This window comes from Strix aluco, chromosome 1, assembly GCF_031877795.1.
Source record: "Strix aluco isolate bStrAlu1 chromosome 1, bStrAlu1.hap1, whole genome shotgun sequence".
NCBI classification, from domain to species: domain Eukaryota; kingdom Metazoa; phylum Chordata; class Aves; order Strigiformes; family Strigidae; genus Strix; species Strix aluco.
Window position 1 is genome coordinate 40,717,778 of NC_133931.1, and position 12,665 is coordinate 40,730,442.

General features: G+C 46.4%; 1 long non-coding RNA gene across 4 annotated transcripts; it reads right to left on the reverse strand.

Moving 5' to 3' along the window:
* Nucleotides 1-2,212: 2,212 nt before the first annotated feature.
* On the reverse strand, nt 2,213-7,982 carry LOC141920948 (uncharacterized). 4 transcript variants are annotated; one of them, XR_012622505.1, is made up of 3 exons: nt 7,548-7,982; nt 6,298-7,388; nt 2,213-5,321 (listed from the first exon to the last, which is right to left on the reverse strand). It is a non-coding gene; the product is annotated as an uncharacterized LOC141920948 (long non-coding RNA). The 4 variants fall into 4 exon arrangements; XR_012622506.1 differs by having other exon boundaries at nt 2,213-4,415; nt 5,123-5,321; nt 6,298-7,982; XR_012622503.1 differs by having other exon boundaries at nt 2,213-4,547; nt 5,123-5,321; nt 6,298-7,982.
* Between the last annotated feature and the right edge of the window lie 4,683 nt (nt 7,983-12,665).

The following is a 12,665-nucleotide window of genomic DNA, read 5'->3' on the forward strand; positions in this document are numbered from 1 at the left end:
CCTGACACATATTCACGTTTTATTCATCTCTGAACATTGTTTCAGTCAAATGAAGCAAAAAAGACAAACGGTTTCTTTTTCTTTCACAAGTGAAAGTTTTACTCAAAGTTTCTCAAAAGTTAGGCAGCAATGGAAGCACGAGACTGAGAAGGTGAAGCGGCCAAAAGGGCCCAGACAATAAAGATGTGCCAAATGCTAAAGAAAAACATTATTCCCTTTTCAGAAGAAATTGTTCACCAATGTACAGCGCGCTGAAATACTGAGAGCACGTGGATTTTGGTTAGTACCAGGAAGCTGTAGACTCCTATCAGAAAGAACAACCTTAACGATTTCAGCTGAAAAGCTAAAAGCCTTAGAAATACAAGTGCTACAAGGAGCCACCCTGTGGCACCAGCAAGCTAAGGGAACAGAGGGCAAGCCAGGGTAGACACTGGTGTGGGTTGCTTTTCTTTTTTTTTTTTGAAACTCAATCCAGCCCCAGTGACAAAAGCTGGAACTGTCCCAAACAGCCACTTCTGTGGCAGGGAAGTCCTTAACTGAGGAACTGAACCAGAAAAGCAGAGGGGCAGAGAGCCCCGGCAGCTCGTGTCCATGTGCCACTCACCTGCCAGGCCTTACAGGCACAAAGCTCTATGAGGGACGTGAGCGCTCCCCGCTGCCTCACCCTCGGGAAATCCAACAAGAAGAATTAATACCACTCCCAAAATTAATTCTTTTCTGTGGAAGTTTTCTGACAGTAATATTTCTCAGAACAAGGGTGACAACATATAGGTTTCTCAAGGCTAATTTACAGATGTAACCAAAGACTAGAAGGGGGGGAATAGGTGGAAATGCCATCTGAGACAGCAGGCCGTGACTCGTCACTGTGGGTTGCGTGGGTGCACGCACAGCTGTGGGCAGCTGCCCGAACCTGCCTGCAGTCTCCCCCTCAGGTCTCTCAGAAATGCTGCCCAGGTACCGTCACTTACCCGTGACAATCCGGACAGCTGGAAGGCAGCACCCACCGGAGCGCCAGCGGCATAGAGGTGACCAACAACGCGCTCTCCTTCCCAAACAGACTCACCGCTCAGTTTACCCAAGTAAGAGGCAGGATTGCTTAGCTTTCCATCTAAATTCTGATTTAACAGGCCAGTGCCCGACTGCTCACCTCAGCCCCCCAGTTCCCATTACTACTGGGGACGAGACACTGGGTTAGACAGGCCACCTCTTTAATCAGGAACAGTAGTGAGTTCTTATAAAAATGGAGCAACACCAGGGAACTGACCTACGCTGCAACATCCCTGCTCGTGAGGACATTTGCTCTTGGACCGTGACACGAACTGACAGTTTCACGGTTGGTTTTGTTTTCACCGTGCAGAAGCAGCATTAAGGACTCCCATTTCCATCTTTGACGGCTCAGTAGAACATGCCTCTTCTTATATGGAGAGACACAGCTATCACAGCGCTGACAATTTCTGACCTTTGTCCTTAATAAATGGAAGGCAACATATCTAAGAATGAAGTCACACACCCGATGAAACTATCAGCTGACATAAAAATATGGTAACTTGTCTGCTTAGCAACACAAGCTGCCACCAACATCACTTCCTTCTTAAATACAAAGTTCAGTTCACGGGCTCCACCCTGACTCAGAGCCGCCTGTAAAATTGGATCTGACTCGCCGAGAGGTCACGTCTCCTCGCCGTGAGCAGGACTTTCCACAGCGGCTATATTTCACTGGAACTTCCCAACGCGCAGCCCGGGGGAGGCAGGGAGGGAGGGAAACGCCGCTGCAGCCACAGAGTTCACCTGCCGAGGAAGCGAGGCTCTGACTTTTCACATTTCCATTCAGGTTTCCTTCAAGACAGATTTTTCAGAGCAGGTACTGAATAACTTGTTCCTTCTGTGGACTGGGGAGTAAGAGTGATCCGTCATGATTACTTCCTGGGTTGGCACATGCAAGGAGCACCCAGGTGTGACATTCTCAGATACAGTCAGAAATACCTATGTGTGTTGTCTTACTTGTTTCAAAATGGGAGGCAATTTAAAACCCACAGCCCCAAACACACATTTATAATATCCTTGAAAAATAGTTATAAACTTGTTATTTTTGCTACTCAACATTCATTGAGAAAAAGATGCATTTAAAATTGTTTCTTTAAACTGTTACACTACAAATGCAGTAAGGAACACCTTAAATGTGTTAAGTTTTATGACTTTTTCATGTATTTTTTGGTAAATCTTCATAAAATTGCAAGTCAACAATAGTTTAAAAACCCCACATTTACTGATACGGTTAGGTTAGGTGTGGTTTCTCTCCGATTCTTTTTCTATTCTGAAAGAGGATCGACTAATAGGATGATAGTTTTCTCATTACCCTCAGGTCCACTCCCCTCCCTGCTTGGTAAACTTCTAGGAAGAGGACTGAGAGGGATCTGAAGAGACCATCTGGTCCCCACCCCAGCCGCACAAAGACAGGATAAAGTAGCCCCAGACAATCCTCAACAGCTGTTTGTCTAACCTGTGCTTAGAGACCGTCCGTGAAGCAGATACCCGAACTTCCTAGCTTGTTCTGGTATTTCACTACAACAGTTCAAAAGCTGTTGTTGTATCTCCCCCCATTCTCCTAATGTCCAATCTGTATCATCCTCCCACCCTCCTAATATCCAATCTGAGTCATTTTCCCTCTGTACGGATCCGATGTATCTCATCTTCCCCCCAGCATTCAAAAACGGTTGATCAAACCTCTTCTAACCTTTTACACATTGGCAAATGTATCCAATTCCCTCTAAAAATTATTTTTCGGGCTCAGCATCCTCCCTTCCTTCACCATGTCCTTTGATATTCTACATTGCTTATTTTCTTCTTGCCCTGTCCTGTACTTTATTGTTCAGCACAGAACATGAAACCGAAGGCAATAGTGCAGTGGAGGCCTTACCGGCACTTAGTGGAGTCATCTTTACATCTTTCTCTATGACTTACATATGCCACCTATTGATAAATCCTAAGAGAGCATTGCATTTTGCAAAAGCATTGCATTGTCCATTGCTTTTTTTACTGATTGTCTACAAACTCCCTTTAACCATTCACCTTGATTTCTCCAAGACACTGACAACCGTTTTCACTTTTGCATTTATTTAAGTTCATTTTGATTTCTGAACTGATCATCCGTAGCGGTCACCATCCTCCCAGCTCAGTGTAATTGAGACGTTTCATAAATGTGCTCTGCATTACAGCAATCCATATTATTCTTTGTGTTTTCTTACACCAAATTTATCACAGTAGTATCTTGGTGCCTTACAGCAGAGTGACTGGCAACATCTCTTCCGCCTCTCTCCTTCTCTGTCTTGTCCTTTCTCTCTCCAGAAGGGCATGCATGGAAAATTTGGTTTCAGAAGGATATAGGGACATACATAAAATCACAGTACACTTAGAGAGAGAAAAAGTAAAATAAATTCTTCCTTCCACTATTTCAGACCCATCCCTGAGAACAAGGTCTCATACATAATTAAGTTTAAAGCTTATGGAAGAGTTCTGCTGTGACAGAGTAGCCAAGCTGTCAGCTGTGGTCTTCATTTCACTGGCACAGAACACTTCAAGGGCCAAAACTCTGAATATGAATCAATACTCTATAGAAACAGCATAATATGGAGGAAAAGGAAAACGCAGTCACATTGTAGCCTGCCTTAATTACTGTGGGTACTGGAACATTCAAATAGTGTCAGAGACATTCGGCAAACGTGTTAAGGACTTCAACTTCCTTGTATGATCTTCACAGTTTCTCACAATCCGGCCAAATGCGTATCCCTTGTGCAGCATTTCACTGCAAGAAAAGAAACAACTGCCTGGCTAAGTAGAGCTTGCTCATCGAAGTATTTAAAACAATGCACCATTAATTGAACCTTACAAATATTAAATTTAAAACTGAGTTTAACAAAATGTACTCTCATAATCCCAACTCCCAAATAAAGGAACACCTCACTTTATGCATACATTTCACAGGAGACACATTAAATCTGATTCCACGAGATGCTGCGTACTTGTCATTCATGCCGACATGATTTGAAAGTAGAGGTGTTCAATACCACCCAGTGCTAACCGTGAAGAAATAAATCTAGAGCCACAGGTTAGCGTTAAAAGCACCACCTCCACCAGCATATACGTAATTTTCTATCCCTCCATTCTGCAGCTTTTCTGTCTCTCTTGCGTAAATATCTAAAATTTGTCTTATTCTTAAAGAGGAACGCCTCAGCTCTGCAGCGCTGAGGGAACTCCCCTGGAAACCTGCCAGAAACTCACCTTCCCTATGCACAAGTGTGTTTATGCTTTGGGTATTACAAGCAACTTACACAATCATTATATTTACTTGCACATTCTTAGCAGATGAACAGAACTTGCTTATTTCAGTGAAGGCAGAAAGACCTCGTGTTTTCATCCTGTGGTTGCAGAGGAGGGAGGGGATGTGTGCTGCATCCGTAATGCCACAGGTCACACTTCGTAGGCTGCACACTTCGGTAGCGCTGCACCGAATGGCACAACTTTTATGCAACAGACCAATTGTTTTCTCTCTTAAAAAATGCAAGCCAGAACACGCCGTGTTTTTCACACTGAGAGCACAGATTGTATCACGGCTTCTAAGGCAAGAGGGTTTTACCTGAAGCTTGTCTACAACTTAACAGAAAAGTTGTAAAATGGTTGCTAGAAGATAAAGACAACAGATGCAGCGTTAGCACTAATATTCAGTGTTTAATCTTTGGTGTAGCTGGTTACCAACATGACTTTTGAGTCAGAACAGTGCATATACTGTCAGTTTTTTTATTTAATAAATAATATATCGCACACCGTGTCCACCTTGCATTCTGTAGGGAAATAAGAATCGTTGCTAATGTTTGAGCTAAAAAGCCCAAACATGATGGCAGCCAATTTGATACCAACTTCTTAGAAACCAAGTTTAATGATGCAGAAAAGCTGCTCGTTTTCTTTAGAGGTAGGCTTCATTTTTTAAGTCACATTTCCTGTTGTATGACCACCGTAAGTTGATGTGCTACGCTATATACACGGAAACTCCCCAGAACATCAATGAATTAACATAAGTAAATGCAGATATTCTAATATCTTGGTCAAGTGACCACAACTGTCTTACATTTGTAGCTTAGTCTGAGCAGGCAGTTCTCACAGCCTGGATGAAAGGGAATTGCAGCAGGACGGAGGGAGGAGCAGGAAAAGACTCACTTCCACCTGGAGCTGCTTTTTATAAGCCTCCTTGCTACCAAACAGGCAATCCCAGTACTTACAAGGGAGCCTGGCTGACAAAGGCACAAATACATAGTTTATTCTTGATCCTGAAAAAAACCAAAAGGACAGCCTTCAGAGAAATAAAGAGAGGGATCATCTGTTCAGTTCAACATGCTGGAAACAACTGTCACAACTCTTCACAGAGATTTAAGGCTAGCAAGCTGAAGATTCTCAAACAGAAGGAGCAGCAGTAGTTATTGCAATAAAAGGATCAGTGTACCTGGGCCTTCGATTTTTGTCAAGCAGAAAATATAATTACACTCAGAAGTTCTCCAGTGCCAAAGACAGCAGCACATCTAACACTTTATGCTGTCCTAGGTCTTTTTTACATGCTTATACAAAGGCACAATGATATCGTAAGGGTTATCATCAAAGCCAGTAAGTCCTTAAACTTTCCTACCGATCCCTAGAACAGTCTTCTGAAAAACAAAGATACCACTACACACACAGACAAAAGTACTGAAAAAAATTACAGGCGATACATATTTTTAAACCCTCACTGTTCTTCCCCCTAGTCTAGTTGCCATAAAATCCCAGTAGCTTAAACTGCTGTGAGAATTTAAAACCTATCATTCGCCTCAAATTGTAAGTTTTACTACACATTTTTCACCTCCTTTAAAAACAAAAACCCAGATTCAGTTTTTAGCAGAAGTGAGACTATTGCTTCACCATGATTAGATATAAGCAAAGGAAAACAAAGAAACGAACTTGGGGCCCAATGTTGTCGACATTTGTTCCATACACAGTGCATTACTCAGTACTTCTCAGCGCTAGCACACATGGTAGTTTTTGCAAGATCATGGCCTTGTTTTAGTATAACACAATCAAGATAATTTTTACAAGGTCAGAAAGTTGGAATAAGAGGAAACAAAATCCAGGCCAGTTGTGTCTGGAATCAATTAGGCCTATGTGCTTTTCAGATGCTGCTTGTCTTTCTATCAAATAGTATTTCAATGTATATATACTATTAGTGTGTACCTGGAAGGATGCATTGCATACGTTTCTCCACTTATTTAAACCCACCTAAACTGGGGATGTCAGGAGGTCAAAAAAGGAGAAGAGGTGTTCATCTGCGAGCACTGAAATGGTTTCGCTTTGAGTTTGCAGTTATCTGCCTCCTCAGTGACAAACTGCTCAGAAGGGCCAAATGTCCAGGCATGCCTGTGGTGTACTCTACCTGTCCAAAAAGCAAATTAAAACTGAAGGAGTTGTTCAGGCAAATACCGACTATGCCCACTGTCAACTTTTACGCACTTCATCGAGTTTTAAGATTTAGAGCAAAAAGAAAATGTTATTTTACCTTTGTAACATGAAACTTGTCTAAGCATCACATTTAATACTGAATCATCCACAGAAGACTTTAATTAATGAAAAGTTGACGTTATGGGGAATTTCCATTTCCTCTATCTTGTTTTTTCTCTAGATGAGGCCAGTCTAGTTTACACTAAAATTAAAGCCAGTATCAGTACAGAAGGCATGTGCAGGCGTCTACAACCCAGATTCTTGCTTCATTCACAAGTAAAACAGGTGACAGTAAAAATGTTTGCTTGTTGCTAATGTCGTGAAAAAATTTACAGACATGAAAGTTCAATTGTCCAGCCACTTAAAGATCAAAATATTTACCTTCACTGCTTGTTTTCTCACCTTCATTTCGCCAACTACAAAACTAAAGTGAAAGTGTTCTTCCTCCACTGCAGTAACTTTTTAACGCAAGAAGTTGAAATTATTTCGGGGATAGCGTCATAAATAATAAAACGCAGTGAAAGAAGTTAAAAACCTCGAATTTTCTATTATTTTTCTAAGCAGAATAGCTATATTGTGCCTTTTCTGTAAATGGCCTGGCCGGTCACAGAGCTGGCAAGGTACCCCCACAGGTAGGTCAGCGAAGCTTCGGTGGGAGCTGGGTCAGAGGAGGGACTCTGGGATGGGCTCCAGGAGGATTCCGCGGGGCCGGCAGGGTGGGCAGCCCTCGCAGTGACCACAAGAAACCCAGCCCCAGGGAACGATTTTACTGCTGAAGTCACCCCTCACACGGCTCTCCCGCGTCTCCTTCCCCTCCCACAGCGGGGCCGTGTAGCAGGGGGAGAAGGGGAGAAGGCTCACCGCCAGCGAGGCTGCGTGCAAAAAAAAAAGCCCGCGTTGAACGGACAAACACAACACCGACGAAAGTCCCCCGGGGGTCTGACGCAGCGGCCTGGCTTAGGCACGCCGACAGCTGCCACGGCTGCGGTCAGGCCAGGGAGTCGGACCCCACGCCTGCACAAAGTGCCGACCTGACTTCGCGCCCCTTCCCCTCGGTGTGGGGAGGGCTCCTCGCGCTCGCCGGCGCTCTTGCTCCAGGAGGAAACCTCCCCTGTGCAGGCTCACCCTCCTCGGCCGGACCGGGCTCCGGGCGCGCTCCCCCGCCGCCCCAACGGCCGGCGCCGTCCCCTCAGGCTGCCGCCGCGCCGCCCCTCAGCAGCTCCCCCGGCCGCCCCGGCCAGGTTCGCGAGCGGAGCAGCTGCCGAGGGAGCAGCTCCCGGGGGCTGTGGCCGAGACGGGGGAAGCGACCCGAAGGGACTCGGCCGCCCTCCCGCCGCCTCAGCTCGGAGCGGCCCCTCGGGGCTGCGGCCCCGGGGCGGACGGGCCGCGGGGAAGAGCGCGCAGCCGGCGGCGGCCCCGGGGTTGCCGTGGCGACGGCCGCGGTCTAGGCGGCGGGACGGGGCCCCCGCCGCCCCCAGCGGGGCTGCGAGGAGCCACCGGCCCGGTCCCACCGAGCGCCCCCTCCCCCCGCCCCCCCGGGGGAACCCCCGCCCCGCCCCCTCCCGCGGCGACAGGCGCGAGCGCGGCCGCCCCTCCCCCCGCCCCGCGTGACGTCACCCCGCCCGGGCTTTCCTTCCCCTGACGGCGACTGCCCGGCCGCGCTGATTGGCTGCGGCCGCCGGCCAATGGGGAGCACCACCCCCTCGCTCCCGCCCCGCCCCCCCCCCCAGCCCCCGGTGCCGTCGCGGAGCGGAGCGGGGTCGCCCCGTTCCGTCCGGTCCCGCCCGGTCCGTGCGGGCAGAGCGGCTCATCCCGGCTGCCGGCCGGCGGGAGCGGCCCCGGGGCGCCATGAGTCACGGCCCCGGCCCCGGCCTCGGCCCCGCGCGGCGGCGGGGCCCGCCGCCGCCTCCGGCTCCCCCGCACTGGCAAAGCTGCACCCGTTTAACTTGAGCCCCCTGTAGACGTATTTATTTCGGTTTAATAGGTGTTTATGGTATGTTAGTCCGGACCTGTTCCTAATCAGTCCAAGCCAAATCAAAATAACGCAGATTTAGATCAGCCCCAGAGTGGCCGCGGAGGCCTCGGTGCCAACCGAGCAGGTTTTCCCCTCACACCTGTGGGTGAAGCGGCGGTGGCCTGGGAGCCGGCGGGCCCCAGCAGGGTGGCTGCTCAGGCCCCGTCGCTGGCGGGAGGTCGGTGGCTGGGCTCGGGCTGTGGTGTTTCACTCTCCCTGCCCGACTCACTGCTGCTGTCGCGATGGCGAGAGCAAAAGTGTGAAGCGCGACAGCCTTTCCCGCCAGGATGGAGAAAAAGTTATGGCCCGTGGATGGGGAGGGTAGGCTTGCTTCACTTTCTGTCCTGGTTTATGGTAGGAGCACTTGGTCGTCGTAACAAGCCACAGTGCTGGGAGGAAGAATTACCTCATGGAATGGCAAGCACTTTCCAAGCAAAGGTGGAGTCTGGAGCAAACAGCAGATCTAGCTGATAGTGGTTGATAAGCCTGGGGAGTATCGCGTTACTGCTCTGCGTACGGCAAAGAGACGCCTCGGTCCTCGTGGAGCAGGAAGAGACGGCTCTAACAGACTGGCGGCTCCCAGCACCCAGATAATGAGACGTCTGGTCCTTCCTGCAGCAAGCAAGCTTACTCCTTGGCTCATGAAGCAATAGTTTCAGTAGCTGCTTCTCCTCTGCTGCAACCCTGAACGGATCCTCTTTACATTTGGTGAGTAACAATAACAACTTCAGAACTTCAGAGTTCATCTGACGTTGAAGGAAAACTGCTTTTTGCCTTGCACAGCAATTGGAATTAAACTGGAAAGCCAGTAGGATGGAATAAAGTTACATATACCATCAAAATAAAGCCCAAAACAAACAACAGAACACCACTCAGATGGTGCTTGGCCAAAGAAATTGCTAATAGGCAACTGCATTTTTCTTCCGTGATGGTACTGAAGCCTTCTGCTGCTCGTGCAGGACCTAGGAGAGGGGATTTAGCAGCCTCCACGCAGGCTGATGAGTAAGGCAAACCTTCAACCTTACAAACTACTTTGTGCTCTGTGCTCGGTGTTCATGCTGCCAGATCCGGTTATCCAGCCTTTTGCTGCGTGGCTGCGTTAGGCACAGCTCAGCAAGCTTCCTCACGTGCCTTGTACTTCTCCTGGGTCCTCAACAGAGTTAAGTAGACGGGTCTATGACCAACTATGTTTGCTAAGTTTATACAGCGGCATTGTTATAAGCAAATGTCACTTCATCCAAAGTGGACAAACTAGTTATTTTTTTAACAAGTGATAGTTAATAAAGGTCTTCCAGAAGAACAGGGAACTGTAAGTATGCCGCTCCTTTTCTTGAATCATTCCCCCTAAACAGACACTCAGCCCCAAACTCCAAGTAGGAAAGGAAAAGGTGGGAGAAGGGACAAAAAGGAAGAGAAGTGAGGTACAGATGTGGAGAAACGCACAACAGACAAGACATGGAACTCTGAAAACTGGAAAGAAAACAGAATCAGACTTGGATAGGAATCCAGAGAAAATGGCAAAGTAGTAATTTATGATGCACAGTGGTCAGTCCTGCAGGCCAGTGCTGTGACATAACACGCATTAGACTTTCTTCAGCAGTAAGGATGCCCTTTTCTCTGAAGTTACATGGCTTTATAGAAAAACATCCCAGACAGGATTACAATATTGCATATACTTCATACAAACTTCATTTCTGCTTCATAGCAATAGCTATGGCAGACACCGCAAACTGTCTGTGCAGGAACATTTTACTTGTGAGATGAGAGTTGAACAATGTGAGGCAAGGAGAATCAGCACAGCCCATCTGCTGGGTTTTGGACACCCCTGATGGCTGACAGACCTTCGTCAGTGACCAGTTGGTTTAGGTCAGTCAGTCACGTTTTGCTTAGAAGTGGCTGGATTGACTCTCAAGGACACCAGAAACATAAATTCATGTTTTGTTCTGGTATTGTCCATTTTAAGTACTCTTGACATGAACCTAACCAGCAACCTATAAATAAGGTCCAGCCATCCTCACAAATTAAACGTGATAGAAAAAAATGGAAGAATCTGCTTCCAACTACATTCAAGACACAGCTTTGCTGTATTTGTATACAACAATCCCAGACAGGTGTTGTGTGTGGATTTGGGTATTTTTTGAGCCAGCACTTGGCAAGTTAATTTGCCCCATGCCCTCTGCTACTGCTTCTGTTCCCATCTCTCCTCCTGAAAACCACACGTATGTGTCCTCAAATTCTGGACACTGCCTCAGCTCCGGTCTTAGCAGTACCAAGGTGCACCTGGCAATAGGGTGTCCAAATTTAGAAGTCCCCCATGACAGTCGGCCCAGCACTTATGCTTCTGGAGCAGCAACACCCTCCCAGGCATAGGTGGCAGCGTTCAGCTGCTGGGTTACGCTTGTTAAACCCACAGCCTCTCTCCGCATCGTCTCCATGGGAGACCGCAGGCAACCCCATGGGTTTTTATCTTCCTGAGTACCCTTGTTATTTAACTGTCTTATAAGTCACATTATTTCAGACGTTTCCTGTGTCTGAAAATGTTTTCCCAAGCCCTAATCGGAAAACATACTGTCCAAGTTAAAGTAGTCAAGTAAACAATGTTAAATTGACAGTTGTTACAACTGTACCTTGGTCTCTTTCGAGCTGTCCTCTCACTTAAGGATTTTCCTGCCTCCCAGTATTTTATATCTAAGTCTAAGAAAAAGTAAACAATCAGTTTCCAGTTAGTCTGATATGTGGTACTGGGCTTTGCTTAAGTAAGAAAGGCTAATTGGATCCTGCTATAATTTACACCAAATGTACCCTAGTCCCAACCATCAACATGATTCTGCCCAATACAAACATTTGTATCTCTGACTCTTTAAAGAAAAAATGTTAAAAATCAAAACTATGCTGTAGGGGGAAAAGAAACCCCAAACATACCGATGCGTTGATTCATCTACATACATGCTGCCATGGACAATTTTACAAGAACTGTAATTGGGGATAGGAATTCAAATTGATGTACAGTGTAGTAGACTCGATTCTAAACAAACTTTTGAGTAGACTTTCCCCGCACCTTATTTCACCTCTGTGTCACACAGAGCCATGGGATATAGCTCTTAAATCCTGTGCCGGAGTATCAGATGCACATTCCAGTTTATTTGTCAAAACAAGTTTTTGGAAATACTCATCATCACAACAGGGAGACGTGGCAGTATTGAAGGTTGCAACCAAACACAATTTTTTAAAATTTATTTTTAAGGGAACAGTATACCCGATAGTATAGTGATTTCTTTAATCAATGATCCTGTGACAACATCGTACTGTTTTAGACTGGAGTAAAACTGACTGTGGAGCACGCTGGTTTTGCCTTCTCCAGCTTGGATTGCCTGTGGTAAGATTGCTACAGCAACAATCTCTTCCTTCAAGTCAATCCTAAAGCAGGAACACTTTCCCCCCCCTCCTCCTCCTCCAGCTGCTAGGCAAAGAATAAACTTTTAGCTTCGCCCCTCCTTTATTGGAAGGGGAATAGGGTAATATGCTGTAATTGGTTTTCCATGTTTGCCAAGAGTCTGTTTCCTCTTATCATCCACAATATTTAACATAAGTCTTGTAATAGTTCCAAAAATAATAAAATCTGTCCCAAGAATAAAAATGATAGATCCACAACATGCTGCTTTTTTGTCATGGTCTTGGTTTCATAACATTCTGTTAGTAGTTTTTATTGCCTAATGTTGTGGTTTCTTTCATACGCAGCAGACCCAGTAAAGACATTTCATCAGCTACTTACACAGCAGCAGCCTGGATTATTTACAAATGGAGATTTCAGTACCATATTAAAATAAATCACCACTGCATACTGTTAAAGTTACACTGCAGTAACATGGCAGAAGAAAAGCCAGATATGCTAGGGGGAGGAACGTTAAGTATATACAAATCAGAAGTATGATATCAGCAAACACATTTATTAAGATATCCAAATAAAACCTGTTCGTCTTCCTCCTTCTCCCCTATCTCCTCCCATGCAATAGTGGAAGAGGAAAAGGCAAACCGTATCCCCCCGCACACGCAAAACAGTACAGGGGTATGTGTAATAAGTAACAGAACCCATGCAATACTTCCCTCATGGTTTTATATCATGCAGCAAGATAGT